General features: G+C 33.6%; 1 long non-coding RNA gene across 1 annotated transcript; it reads left to right on the top strand.

Moving 5' to 3' along the window:
• Window positions 1-8,559: 8,559 nt before the first annotated feature.
• On the top strand, window positions 8,560-11,113 carry LOC127837908 (uncharacterized). The gene is made up of 3 exons (XR_008029520.1): window positions 8,560-8,802; window positions 10,631-10,746; window positions 11,005-11,113. It is a non-coding gene; the product is annotated as an uncharacterized LOC127837908 (long non-coding RNA).
• The last annotated feature ends 460 nt before the right edge of the window (window positions 11,114-11,573 follow it).

The following is an 11,573-nucleotide window of genomic DNA, read 5'->3' as shown; positions in this document are numbered from 1 at the left end:
TCCTACTAGTAATTACTCATGTTTACTGCAGTCCTACTAGTAATTACTAATATTAACTGCAGTCCTACTAGTAATTACTCATGTTTACTGCAGTCCTACTAGTAATTACTAATATTAACTGCAGTCCTACTAGTATTTACTCATGTTTACTGCAGTCATACTACTAATTACTCATATTAACGGCAGTCATACCTGTAATTACTCATATTAACTGCGTTCATACCAGTAATTACTTATATCGAGTGCAGTAATACCAGAAATTACTCATAATAACTGCAGTTATACAAGTACTTACTCATATTAACTGTAGATATACCAGTCATTCCTAATCACATTTACACCAGTCGTTTCTCGTATCAACTTTATTCATATCAGTCACAGCATATATATTATGCAACCAAAATAGCATACGCCAATAACATATATATGCATATGTGTTACTGATTTTTAGTTACATTATATTATGTCTTTATCTTTAAAGCGAACACGCACCCATATATAAACTCGCCAGATAGTCATTAATTAACTTTAATTATTAAATGCACGATGTATAATTGTTCATGGTTTTGTATATTGAATTGTGTACATATAATGGTTTAGCTTTATTTTGGTATTATTATTAAAAAAGAGATTCATTTGAAGATTAATTACACACTTTTGAGCATCCGGGTTAACTTATGAATATAGTGCAATAAATGGCAATCTGGTCTTCTACGGAGACAAGTATGTGCGCTATTAATGCCACACATAGGCAACATCAGTATAACACCATAATAAATGAGTCAATACGATTTAGTTTTAGAGAAATAGAGTGTACTTAAATCCCACTTTCACGATGTAATTATCATATTGACAGTACTACTTTAATAGTGTGTCAAAGAAGATAAAACGCATCCAACAACTCGGGGTTGAATACTTATCAACAGACGATTGATAGTGAAAAACAGTTAAGACACGCCATAGCAATATACAAATAGTGTGACTTTTAAATTCATGTTTATTCGTGTTTTTCTGCTTAACATTCCCTTTTTATGCTGAACAATGGCACACGAAATTTATGACGCGGCAGTCATGTCAACTTAACTGTAATGTTGTCTCTTACACAAGTTTGTTCAAGTGATTCACGGCTGAATGTTTGAAGTCGTTGTAGCGCAACCGATTGATTATCACCTCCATTCCCAGCACAGTAATTTAAGTTCCATAGGAGGCGAAACAAGTGTTTTATATTTTTATCGCCAATGAAAGGCAAAGTTTTATGCGCACAATGACTAACTTTCGCTTAAATTCGATTATCAGCAGATTCAGGAGGATAAATAACGTTTAATCGTAAATGATAACCTGCATGTCAAGTTAATAAGTTAATAACATCACAATTATTTCATTATAAATACAAAAGCTACTCGTTTGAATTTATGTTTCATTAATATAGTAATCACATAGTTATTTAACCGAAATACCTTTCTCCGCTTGGTTGCTTTTGTGAGTTAACAATGCCAACTGATTTGCCCATCAAGAAGCTATACTAATACATAACGATTCATATTTTTTACGAATTCAATTGCTAGGGGCACCTTCCATTTACAATTCGTCATATACAGTGAAGACATCATTTTTCGAACAGTGATGTAAAGACAGTCGCAACAATATAACGTTTTCAATTTCTAGCGGAAATTATATGCATGAAATGTAAACTTTATGACTGCATAGCATATGTTATGTTTGAATAATATATCCCTCAAAATAATTTATTAGATAATTTGTTTTCGCTTTCAATTACAATTTTGATTTTAAGACACAATATGACCCACAAAAGTTTGCATTTGTAAAATGATACTCATAAATAATTTGCCATTTCAACGCAATCTATGAAATACAATTATAACTAAAGAAAAAAATTAACCATTAATTAGTACTATATTTGCATTAGTTATATCAAACGAAGATCGAATATCTTTTCGTTGATTTATTAAATATTAATGTTTATCTTGATGTACATTAACAGAAGACCCCTCTGGTCTACACATAGCCTATCAAAGATATTAATGATATATATTGTTGATGCCGAGACGATTACAAAAACATAAATGTCGTATTTGTGGTTTACTAAGTGAAACATCAAAGCACCGTGGGTATTTATCGGCCCATTAAGCTTTGTGGGAAGATATTAAAATGCTATGCTTACATAGATATGAAAAAAAAATACGAGGGTATTCTTTTCTAAAGCCACCAGTAGATCTATATACCTTAAACCGGTTTGAATCACAAATACTATATTATTGAAATATAGTTGCTATGGTGTGAAGTTTGAAAGGATTTTAAATGGGGCAGAATGATTTGTAGCTGTGTTTATTTACCGTTTCAAAGCGTTTAAACAAGTATTTTTTCGTTCGTAGTTGTTTGATTTTGTACTGTGGTGTATGTTTAAGTGTTTACCTAAAGTGCTGAATAATGGATTTCGTTTCGAAATGCAGTTTCGCTTTGTGTGCAATTAACCTACGTAATTAACGAAATTTAAGTGTTGCGTTGACAATTCTGATACATCGGAATGGCATAACTAGTTAATAGACGTGCATTAAGTGAGCTGCATAAAACAACGAGTCCTAATGTAAAGCGTTAACAGAATGTTTTACCTGACATTCAACAATTAAAGATATCAGGCAAAGTCATGTTAATACTGACTTAACGAAAATCACACAGCATTATTACGGATGTTTGTAATCCATCTAGCCAGACTTGACGTTCACGTGGAACGGTAAACCTACTTCCGGTGTCAACGTAAACAATTGGAAAAAGACTGTTGCTGAACCTTTGAATGTTACATCTTAATCAGGGGAGTCGGTTAATTAAAAAAAGTTCATTACCAAAAGGACTCATATATGATTAAACTAAATTAGAGCAAATAGCCGTACAAATTGGATTCCAACGTCTTATACACTCGGTTGGTCGGACCACTTCCGAGACGGTATCGGGCAAGACTCTGTAGACGGAAACAAACTTCTATTTGAGAATTTACATCAGCAAAAAGTTTTACAACAGCATGAAAGAAAGCAGCGTTAATTATAACAGCCCCTTCCAGAACTTTAAAACACATTTTTAAAAAATTTACATTTTGTTTGGACGAAGGATATAACAATCTATTAAAAATGTGTTATTTTGGATTGTCATTTACTTTCCCAACCCACTAAAACTGTCAACTATGTTGACATTAGTTAAGAGGTGAAATAAAGTATGTTTTTTAAATAATATCTTTTATTCTGAACAATTATAATATTACATTATTATCACGATATTGGGGCTTATGCAACTTAATGTTGACAATGATGTCAATTTAGATTCTTCCAATGTGTCTATATACATTATAAAGTATTGTTAACATCAATATAATACTTATCGACGAATAATGGCACCAACTTATTTCAAGCAACAAATTTTAGTGCCGACATCGTTTTTTGACCAATTGAAACCCCTGCACTATCCAAATTCGATTTATTCCTTATATTTTCCAATCTTCGATGGCATGGGGAGTATATGGAATTAGTTATATTAGAGGATGGCCTAATTTATACGATTTCATTTGTCGTCTGCATCCGCTTAAACTTGGGACAGTTTAAAACGTGTCATTTGGTAAAGGGTTACAGCATTTTTCAACAAAAAGAACATTAAAGAAGCACATATTATCATTATTTATTTAATTATTTATTGGGTAGAAATCTTTTGTGTGAAGAATATTGCATAAATAAATAAAAGAATTGCATAAAGTAAAATGCATTTTATATTATTAAGTAAGCATTTCATAAAAAAAGAGTATTCCATGTACAGCTACTTGAGGGGTACATACTTAGAAATGTGTACATACATGTATATACAATTATGTTTTGTTTTATATTTCAAGAGTTTAACACAAATGTTTTTTTAGAAACAAACCACATTAATTTTGAATATAAGTATGTATCTCTTTTATCAATACAAAATTTCATATAACAAAATAGTACATGCTGAATCGCATTGTGTAAAATAAACTGATTATGCGCATTTTAAACATTATTTGAGTGATAAAGAATTTTTAAATTATGTGTTATTATTAGTAATGTTATTATAGGAGACGTTATTAATATATATTTTATGAAAGAATTATACGTTTGATTCTTCATCTGCTTTAATTATATTTATTATATTCAAACGTGTGTTTCATACTATTTACCAATCCATACTTTGACGGACAATTTCCTCCGACAATTTACAATATACCATTATATCTCTAGACATCTTATGTTTTAACCGTTCATTGTGTGATTCGTTGTATCAATTGCAATGTCCTGACATTGAATATGATTAGGCATACTTGGACAACTTCGAAAAATAATCTTAACAGCAAATTAAATATTTTCTTGGTTAAATGGACAGTACCAGAACAAGTGCATACTATTTTTTGCTTCATTATTACAGAATGTACACATATTTTCCGCAACAAGTTTCATTTTGAGATCTTGTTCTAAGATTTTGCGATATATTCTGCACTCGAGTCAACTGATATATATGTCCTTGGTTAGTTTTAACACGAGTGCACGCCACGCACATTTCTGCAGTCAATACTATGGAATTCTGAGTTCCATTTTTTTATGACATACTTGTATAGCACTGTTTTTTAATTAATTAATGTTTTTGTTTCTATTCTTTAGGGCTCGTACATACTATCTTAATGTAAGCTGAATATATAGGCCATTGAGGTCTTTTATCAAAATTGTGCATGTCTTCAAAACGGTCAATACATTTGTATTATGTTAATTAATCCGTGTTACAATAGGGAATTTACGTTTGTTGTGAAATATTTATCCAAAGATTCTTTTGATAATATCTGTAAAACAAGAAAAACTGTTTCATATAGACTTTTATTATAAATATGGCCATTGTTTATTTTAAAAGTTTGATAATAACATAGAGGCATATACAGAATATCATCACCATTTATTATTGGCATTTTTAAATATACAATATATAGTTTTTAGAAATCGAGCAAAAAATTATTTTGCAAGTGTAAACATTTATTCTCGGCAATTTGTTTACCAGTATTAAATATACTTTTAAAATTATTAACGATCTAACCCATGCTATTTTCATCTTTTTCAAAAGAATACACACAGACTAGGCTGGTTAAATATATATATAGTTTTGTTCTGATGCAATATTATATAGTAAACCATTTTATTACTACCTGACACTTTTTGAAGAACCATTCTCTTGCTATGAAATGTGTTACTCTTTATGTCTATTATTGGTGATTTAAGTTTGTTAAGTTTTGACTAGTCGTTGCACAGAATAAAGTCCATTTAAATTAATCGTTGCTTATTGTTATTTTATGTTTTATCAAGCGTTGTAATCTGTGTTTTTTTTCGTAAATTGTTCGTGCATTTGGTAACTTGACTTCAATAAAACACTCGAAGGACGCAACGAAAGCGTAGATAAAAGCGATGGTCGTAGTTGTTACCGCGACACCTGCACACTTTATCGTCGAATTGATCCTTTATGAATATTTTGTCTTTGTCGTAACTTTTTCTATTTTACGTAGCTAACGTCGATATAAAAAATCTCCCGGTGCGTCCCAGTCATTTACTTGCGCATTTATAAATTATAATACAACAACCAATATAAAAAGACAGTGCTCAGATTTGTTGACATCTCTGTCTAAAATCACTTCATGTCTTTCGATTATTAAGCATTGGGAAAAACGAATGCCAATAAAAATACACGAATGCTTATGGAAGCAAACGAAACGGTTTAATAAATGGTGTATACTTTTCAGAATCAATATCCCCCCAAGTGTTTACTTAGGCGGTTGAAATAAAATATCCTCAATATAAATACTAAAACTAAACATACTTATGAAGAATTTGACTTACATAGTCTAAAAGGGTTTTCAGCAAAAAGCTTAATAAATAACAATTACAATGATTGTGTTGTTGAGGACACAAGTAGAAGTAATTTAAGATTTGCCTACGAGTGTGGTTACTGAACATCAATGTGGTCATGGTCGGTTAATAACGTAATAATAAGGCATTGGCCACAAAACCAGTCAACGAAATGTTTCTGTAATTTGCTTAATTGGCAATAGTACGCATATTGATGATTCCATCGTATGCACATTAATAAAAAATCGATGTCATATTGGACATCAAAACATATTTAGACAAAAGGTGATTGGCCTATTGAACCTTGCATATCTTAAGTTTTACCTTAAGGATACATTCTCATGAAGATTTACCTTTGTCAAGGAACCAGAGACGCAAAATAGATACTTAAACAAGAACTAAGGTTGATTCATAATTATATTATAAAACAATTGCTTTGCGATTGATGCTTAATATTATATTATTGCTAACGTCCAATTATCTTTATAGTCTAAATGCATCATTGACAATGAACCCCACGGTGTTTAAGACAACGACCGCATCATGGAATCACATCTAGCAAAAATAAAACAGTCGTCATACTAATTGCGCTGATACGAATTTGTGACTGTTACAGAAGTAATCATTAACAAGGAATTTGAGATCAAATATGTATGCAACTACTTCTTATAGAATATCGTCAGACCAATTATAATGAGTGCTTTGTCCTTTCTGATTAAATAATCGTCCGGCGTTTGCATTGTTTACATTTAAAATTAATATGGCAATACCAAATAAAGATTAAGTATCTTCAGGGGAGATTCATTACCATTTAGTTTGAATATACTTGTCGTCCAAAAACCGTTACTTCAAGGGCTTTTTATGGCAAATATTTACATAGAGCTACGTTTAGTTAAGACTTACTTTTTTAAGCTAAATTGCATCGACACTTTTCATAGAGCTAGATTTAGTTTTGTCTCTGAATATAAATCTAAAATTGAGAGAAGCAGCAAAACTTTTAATGTTATACTGCCTGTAGACAACTAATTGCAAATAGTACTTAATATGGAACCTGACCTCATGCATCTCAGTCTGATACTTAGATCATGTGTATTGTGACAACTGTTTAACAAACCAAACACACTTTCCTTGATGATGCCTTTTTATTTATTGATAACACGGGTTATTGCACAATACGTTTGTATGTCATTAGAATGCTAATGCTACGTTAATCCGAGTGCATGATGTGTGAACTTAAAAGAAATGAAGCACTATGTCTGAGTCGTTCAAACAGTCGGGTTATTGTTATGTTATCATGAAATCGGTATTTCCTTGTGTTGTGTTTCTAATAGCATGCAGTCAGACCATCCAAATATCAATTCAAAGGTTTCAAACACACGCAATATTTGTCAGTGAGATTATTGAGCTCAGATTTGTTTGCAGAAATCAGCATGCTAGTGACGTCACGACACAATATTCACAATAGCCAATCATTTCGCATACGGCAGTCATAACCCCTCCTTCGATAGACAAAAGCCCCACCTTATGTGTTTCTTTTCAGTTTAACCAAATACTCGCAATTGCAACGCCCCGTTTGTGCGTTGCTCTCACTGGATTGGTAGAGACCATGACAGCGTCAAAGTAAAATATTACATATACCTAGGATTCACACATAACTGAGCAGTTCGTGAGGTGATAAGACTTCAGGCAAGATGAAAGGAATCTTAGCTGTAGCTGTTGTTTGTCTTCTTGCCGATTTTACCGGTACGTTCTTATAGCGTTTATATAATTAGATGTGTGGTGATGTACTATAAGTTTCAATGAAAAAATAATATGCTCAGTAAAATACATTAACTACTTTAAAGATATTTAATTAAAAATACTCTTTAACGAGATCGTCCAGTTAATTTAGTTGGATAACCGCGTGACTCTTTTCGAAATGGATAATTACAGTTTTGTCTCATGTTAAAATTCACTGTTATATGTATATCTTGTGCTGTATAAAAATAACCTTAAACACCAGAACATTAAGATTTTAGAAAATAACGTGCGCTAGTCTTTTAGTGTAGGCGTATGATTATATTTGCCTTAACAATAGATGACAAATGCGCACATATAACTTAGTATTACAAACTTGAGGCTATAACTCGATTTAAGAAACGCCGAATCTACTAGCCCTGAATAAATTGCGCGACGCACTTTTGTAAATATCAATGATATTAATAAATGGCGTTTAACATTTGCACAGCAATTCACTGTTTCGATATCGATAAAAATAATGCACGGTTCTATTTGGCAGTGTTTTTTAATATTCACCAAAGCAACATAATCACAACCTTTTGGGTCAAGGGAAAGATAATATAAGTAAAAGTTTTATAAAGTATTGGTGATACAATTTCAGTATTCGTTATGATACCATACACAAAACATTGTGTTTGTTATAAAATATTTTATATTTTAAAGCAACAATTAAAAATTTGTCAAAACTGTACGAATAAACGTGTCTTAATCGAAAAAAGGAAAGAAAATTCAATTTATTAATATTAATTTACGTGACATGCTTTACAATTGATACCAAACTAAATAATTAATTTAATTTGTCACTGAAATTTCAAAGTTTACATGTAGATGCTTCGGTTACTTCGTGGATAGAGACCGATTTCACCGTCTCGGCTGGGACCGGTACTCCATCAGTCACGATGAAGTACAATAATAAAGTAACGGAGACAAGTACAGCGGCCGACGCTATTGTGACATTGAGTGCACTCCCTGCCGGATCGTATACTTACACCCTACCAACCGCATTGAACCCTGATGCAATTGGAACCATTGCGACCGCTTCTTCTGGAGCGATTACACTTGCTACATGAAAATCCCTTGATTACGAAACAAAGACGTCCTATGTATTTGTTGTTGTGTAAGTCTTTTTTTATCTTGTGTAGGGGATCTACAATATCTGTAAAGTCTAATTTATTTATATTCAATAATATTTGTCATTATATATCGAGACAACTCTCAACCAAGATACAAATTGCTTGTGTGTGCCTTCTTTAATTTGACAACGATATGTTAATATGAATTGGCATTAATTTCATACTCCAGTATTAGCTAAAACGAAACGTTTTATACGATATTTGCTGAAATATGATTAGAACAAAAATAGACCCTATCATGAGCAAACAAGTAACACAACATATTTTCTGAAGTTCAGAGGAAAATATCTTATCGATCATCATATGATCATAATCACTTGAGCAGTATCACTGGTGCTCACATCGGTCAGTAAACCGTTAAACAATATGAGGATACAATTGTTGACGAAGTTTATCACAAAGAATCAGCCAATTGATAAGTTAATTTTAGAATATGTTTATTTATTTTAATCTCGCACACTTTTTTGTTTAAAGGAGCATGAGATTTGCATCATTAGTTTATTATTAAAAATATCATTAGAAAACAACACATTCAAAAGGTAAATGACAATACACAGCTAATTGCTAATTGCCACTGCCGAGGCATACAAGTACTATTACACACACCACTGCCAACATAAGTTTGTACATGTAACTCAACAGCCTTTGTCGTTTTAAAGGAGGTTCATAACTGTTTTAAAACATAACAAGAAAAGGCGCCGCAGAGTCCAACGCGTATCCCCACGCTGCTTGTTTGACCCAGGGGGCGCCCCAGGGTTGGTAATGGGGCCATGCATAGTGGAGATTGACCGTATTGTCATAAGAGATGTTCAGTATCAATTTGAAGTAAATCGGTGTAGAAATGAAGAAGTTATAGTTAAAGGCAATTTTGGGTGGGCGGTCTATGTAGGCGGGGGCGCCTCAGGGTTGGTTATGGGGCCACGCATAGTGGAGATTTACCGCATTGTCTTACGAGATAATCAGTATCAATCTGAAGTACATTGGTGAAGAAATGAAGAAGTTATAGTAAAGGGCGATTTTGGGTGGGCGTGGTCTATGTGGGTGGGGGCGCCCCAGGGTTGGTAATGGGGCCATGCATAGTTGAGATTGACCATATTGTTATAAGAGATGGTCAGTATCAATTTGAAGTGAATCGGTGTAGAAATGAAGAAGTTATAAAAAAGGATTTTATTTTTGGGGGGGGGCGTGGTCTATGTGGGCGGGGGCGCCCCAGGGTTGGTAATGGGGCCATGCATAGTTGAGATTGACCGTATTGTCATAAGAGATGTTCGGTGTCAATAAGAAGTAATTCGGTGTAGAAATGCAGAAGTTATAGTTAAAGGCAGTTTTGGGTGGACATGGTCTATGTGGGCGGGGGCGCCCCAAGGTTGGTCATGGGGCTATGCATCGTTGAGATTGACCGTATTGTCATAAGAGATGTTCAGTATCAATTTGAATTAAATCGGTGTAGAAATGAAGAAATTAATGTAAAATAACATAAAAAATGAGTGAAAATCTCTGACCCGGCCCACCCCAACCCCCATAACTTTTTACCCAGGGGTTAGATCAAAATTCAAACTAGTGCAGGGTCGCAAGTGTTTAAGTTTTAAGGTTCTAGTGCTTATAGTGTAGGAGGAGATAGTGGCCAGGACGGACGGACGGACAGACAGACGGCGGAAATAACCACAATATCCCCACGCTTTTCAAAAAGCGTGGGGATTACAATCACCTCTGTTGGTAGAACACACTAGGCTAAGCAATTTTCAGGTCAACTTTTTTGATAACACGAGTTTTCCCAAATGTTAAATACATTGCTTTTAAACTTGCTTTTAGCGCTACACCCGGTTCTGGTACTGCCGGCACTGCCACCGTGACTGTAGAGATCAAGAACATGGTCGAGTTCAGCCAGACTCACTACCTAGCGTGTATCGCTGATGGAACTACTGCCGGTATGCATGCCAGATTTGTTTAACTTTGACCATTTCAGTTCCCATAAGTCAATTATGAATTAGTGACTGTGTGTTTAGTTATTATAAAACAATGATTAAAACAATTACAAAATATTTTAAATATGATATTTCATAGATTATTATTCTCGTTTAGTACGAATTTAGAAAACAATCACTGTCTGGTCCAAATTAATCTATACATATGCTGTTCGGCATTTCTTCATGGTATGGTGCATGATTATTCACAATTTCTTTCAGGTACGACGATCGGGACCTTTACTGTTGCAGATAAGGCCAGCGATGACACAATCACCTATGAATATTGTAAGACATGAATTGAGTGTTATTTAATTTTCGCATTTTCATAAAAACGAATGTATTGACTGTTATAGTTATTTAAAAAAACACAGCTCGGACGTTTCATTTAAACTGGTACGTATCACTGACGCACCGCACCTGTTAAAACAACGATAGTCAAATCAAAATATTACAAAAATACATTATTTATTGAATAATTATTTAACAGATGCAACGGAAGAGTTTGCCTATTTTGACTACGGGGAAACGACTGGAGTGGTGACCGTCGAAACTGGGGTGACACTGGACATGAAAACATTCGCAGGTCACGAGCTCACCCTGAGAGCGACACCTAGCGGCGGCTCTTCTGACACCACTGCGGCTACCGCCAAGCTGTGGATTGCCGTTGGAATTTGTAGCAGCAACGCCATGCAGATCACCGCCATGTTGGGAATGGTGTTGCTGTCATTTGCGACTGCATTGTGCCTTTAAATTTAATTTTTGTCTGCAGCATTAAGTCTGGAACAAAC

Source organism: Dreissena polymorpha, chromosome 7 (genome assembly GCF_020536995.1).
Source record: "Dreissena polymorpha isolate Duluth1 chromosome 7, UMN_Dpol_1.0, whole genome shotgun sequence".
In the NCBI taxonomy this organism is placed as follows: Eukaryota; Metazoa; Mollusca; class Bivalvia; order Myida; family Dreissenidae; genus Dreissena; species Dreissena polymorpha.
This window is presented reverse-complemented; position numbering and strand designations above follow the sequence as displayed.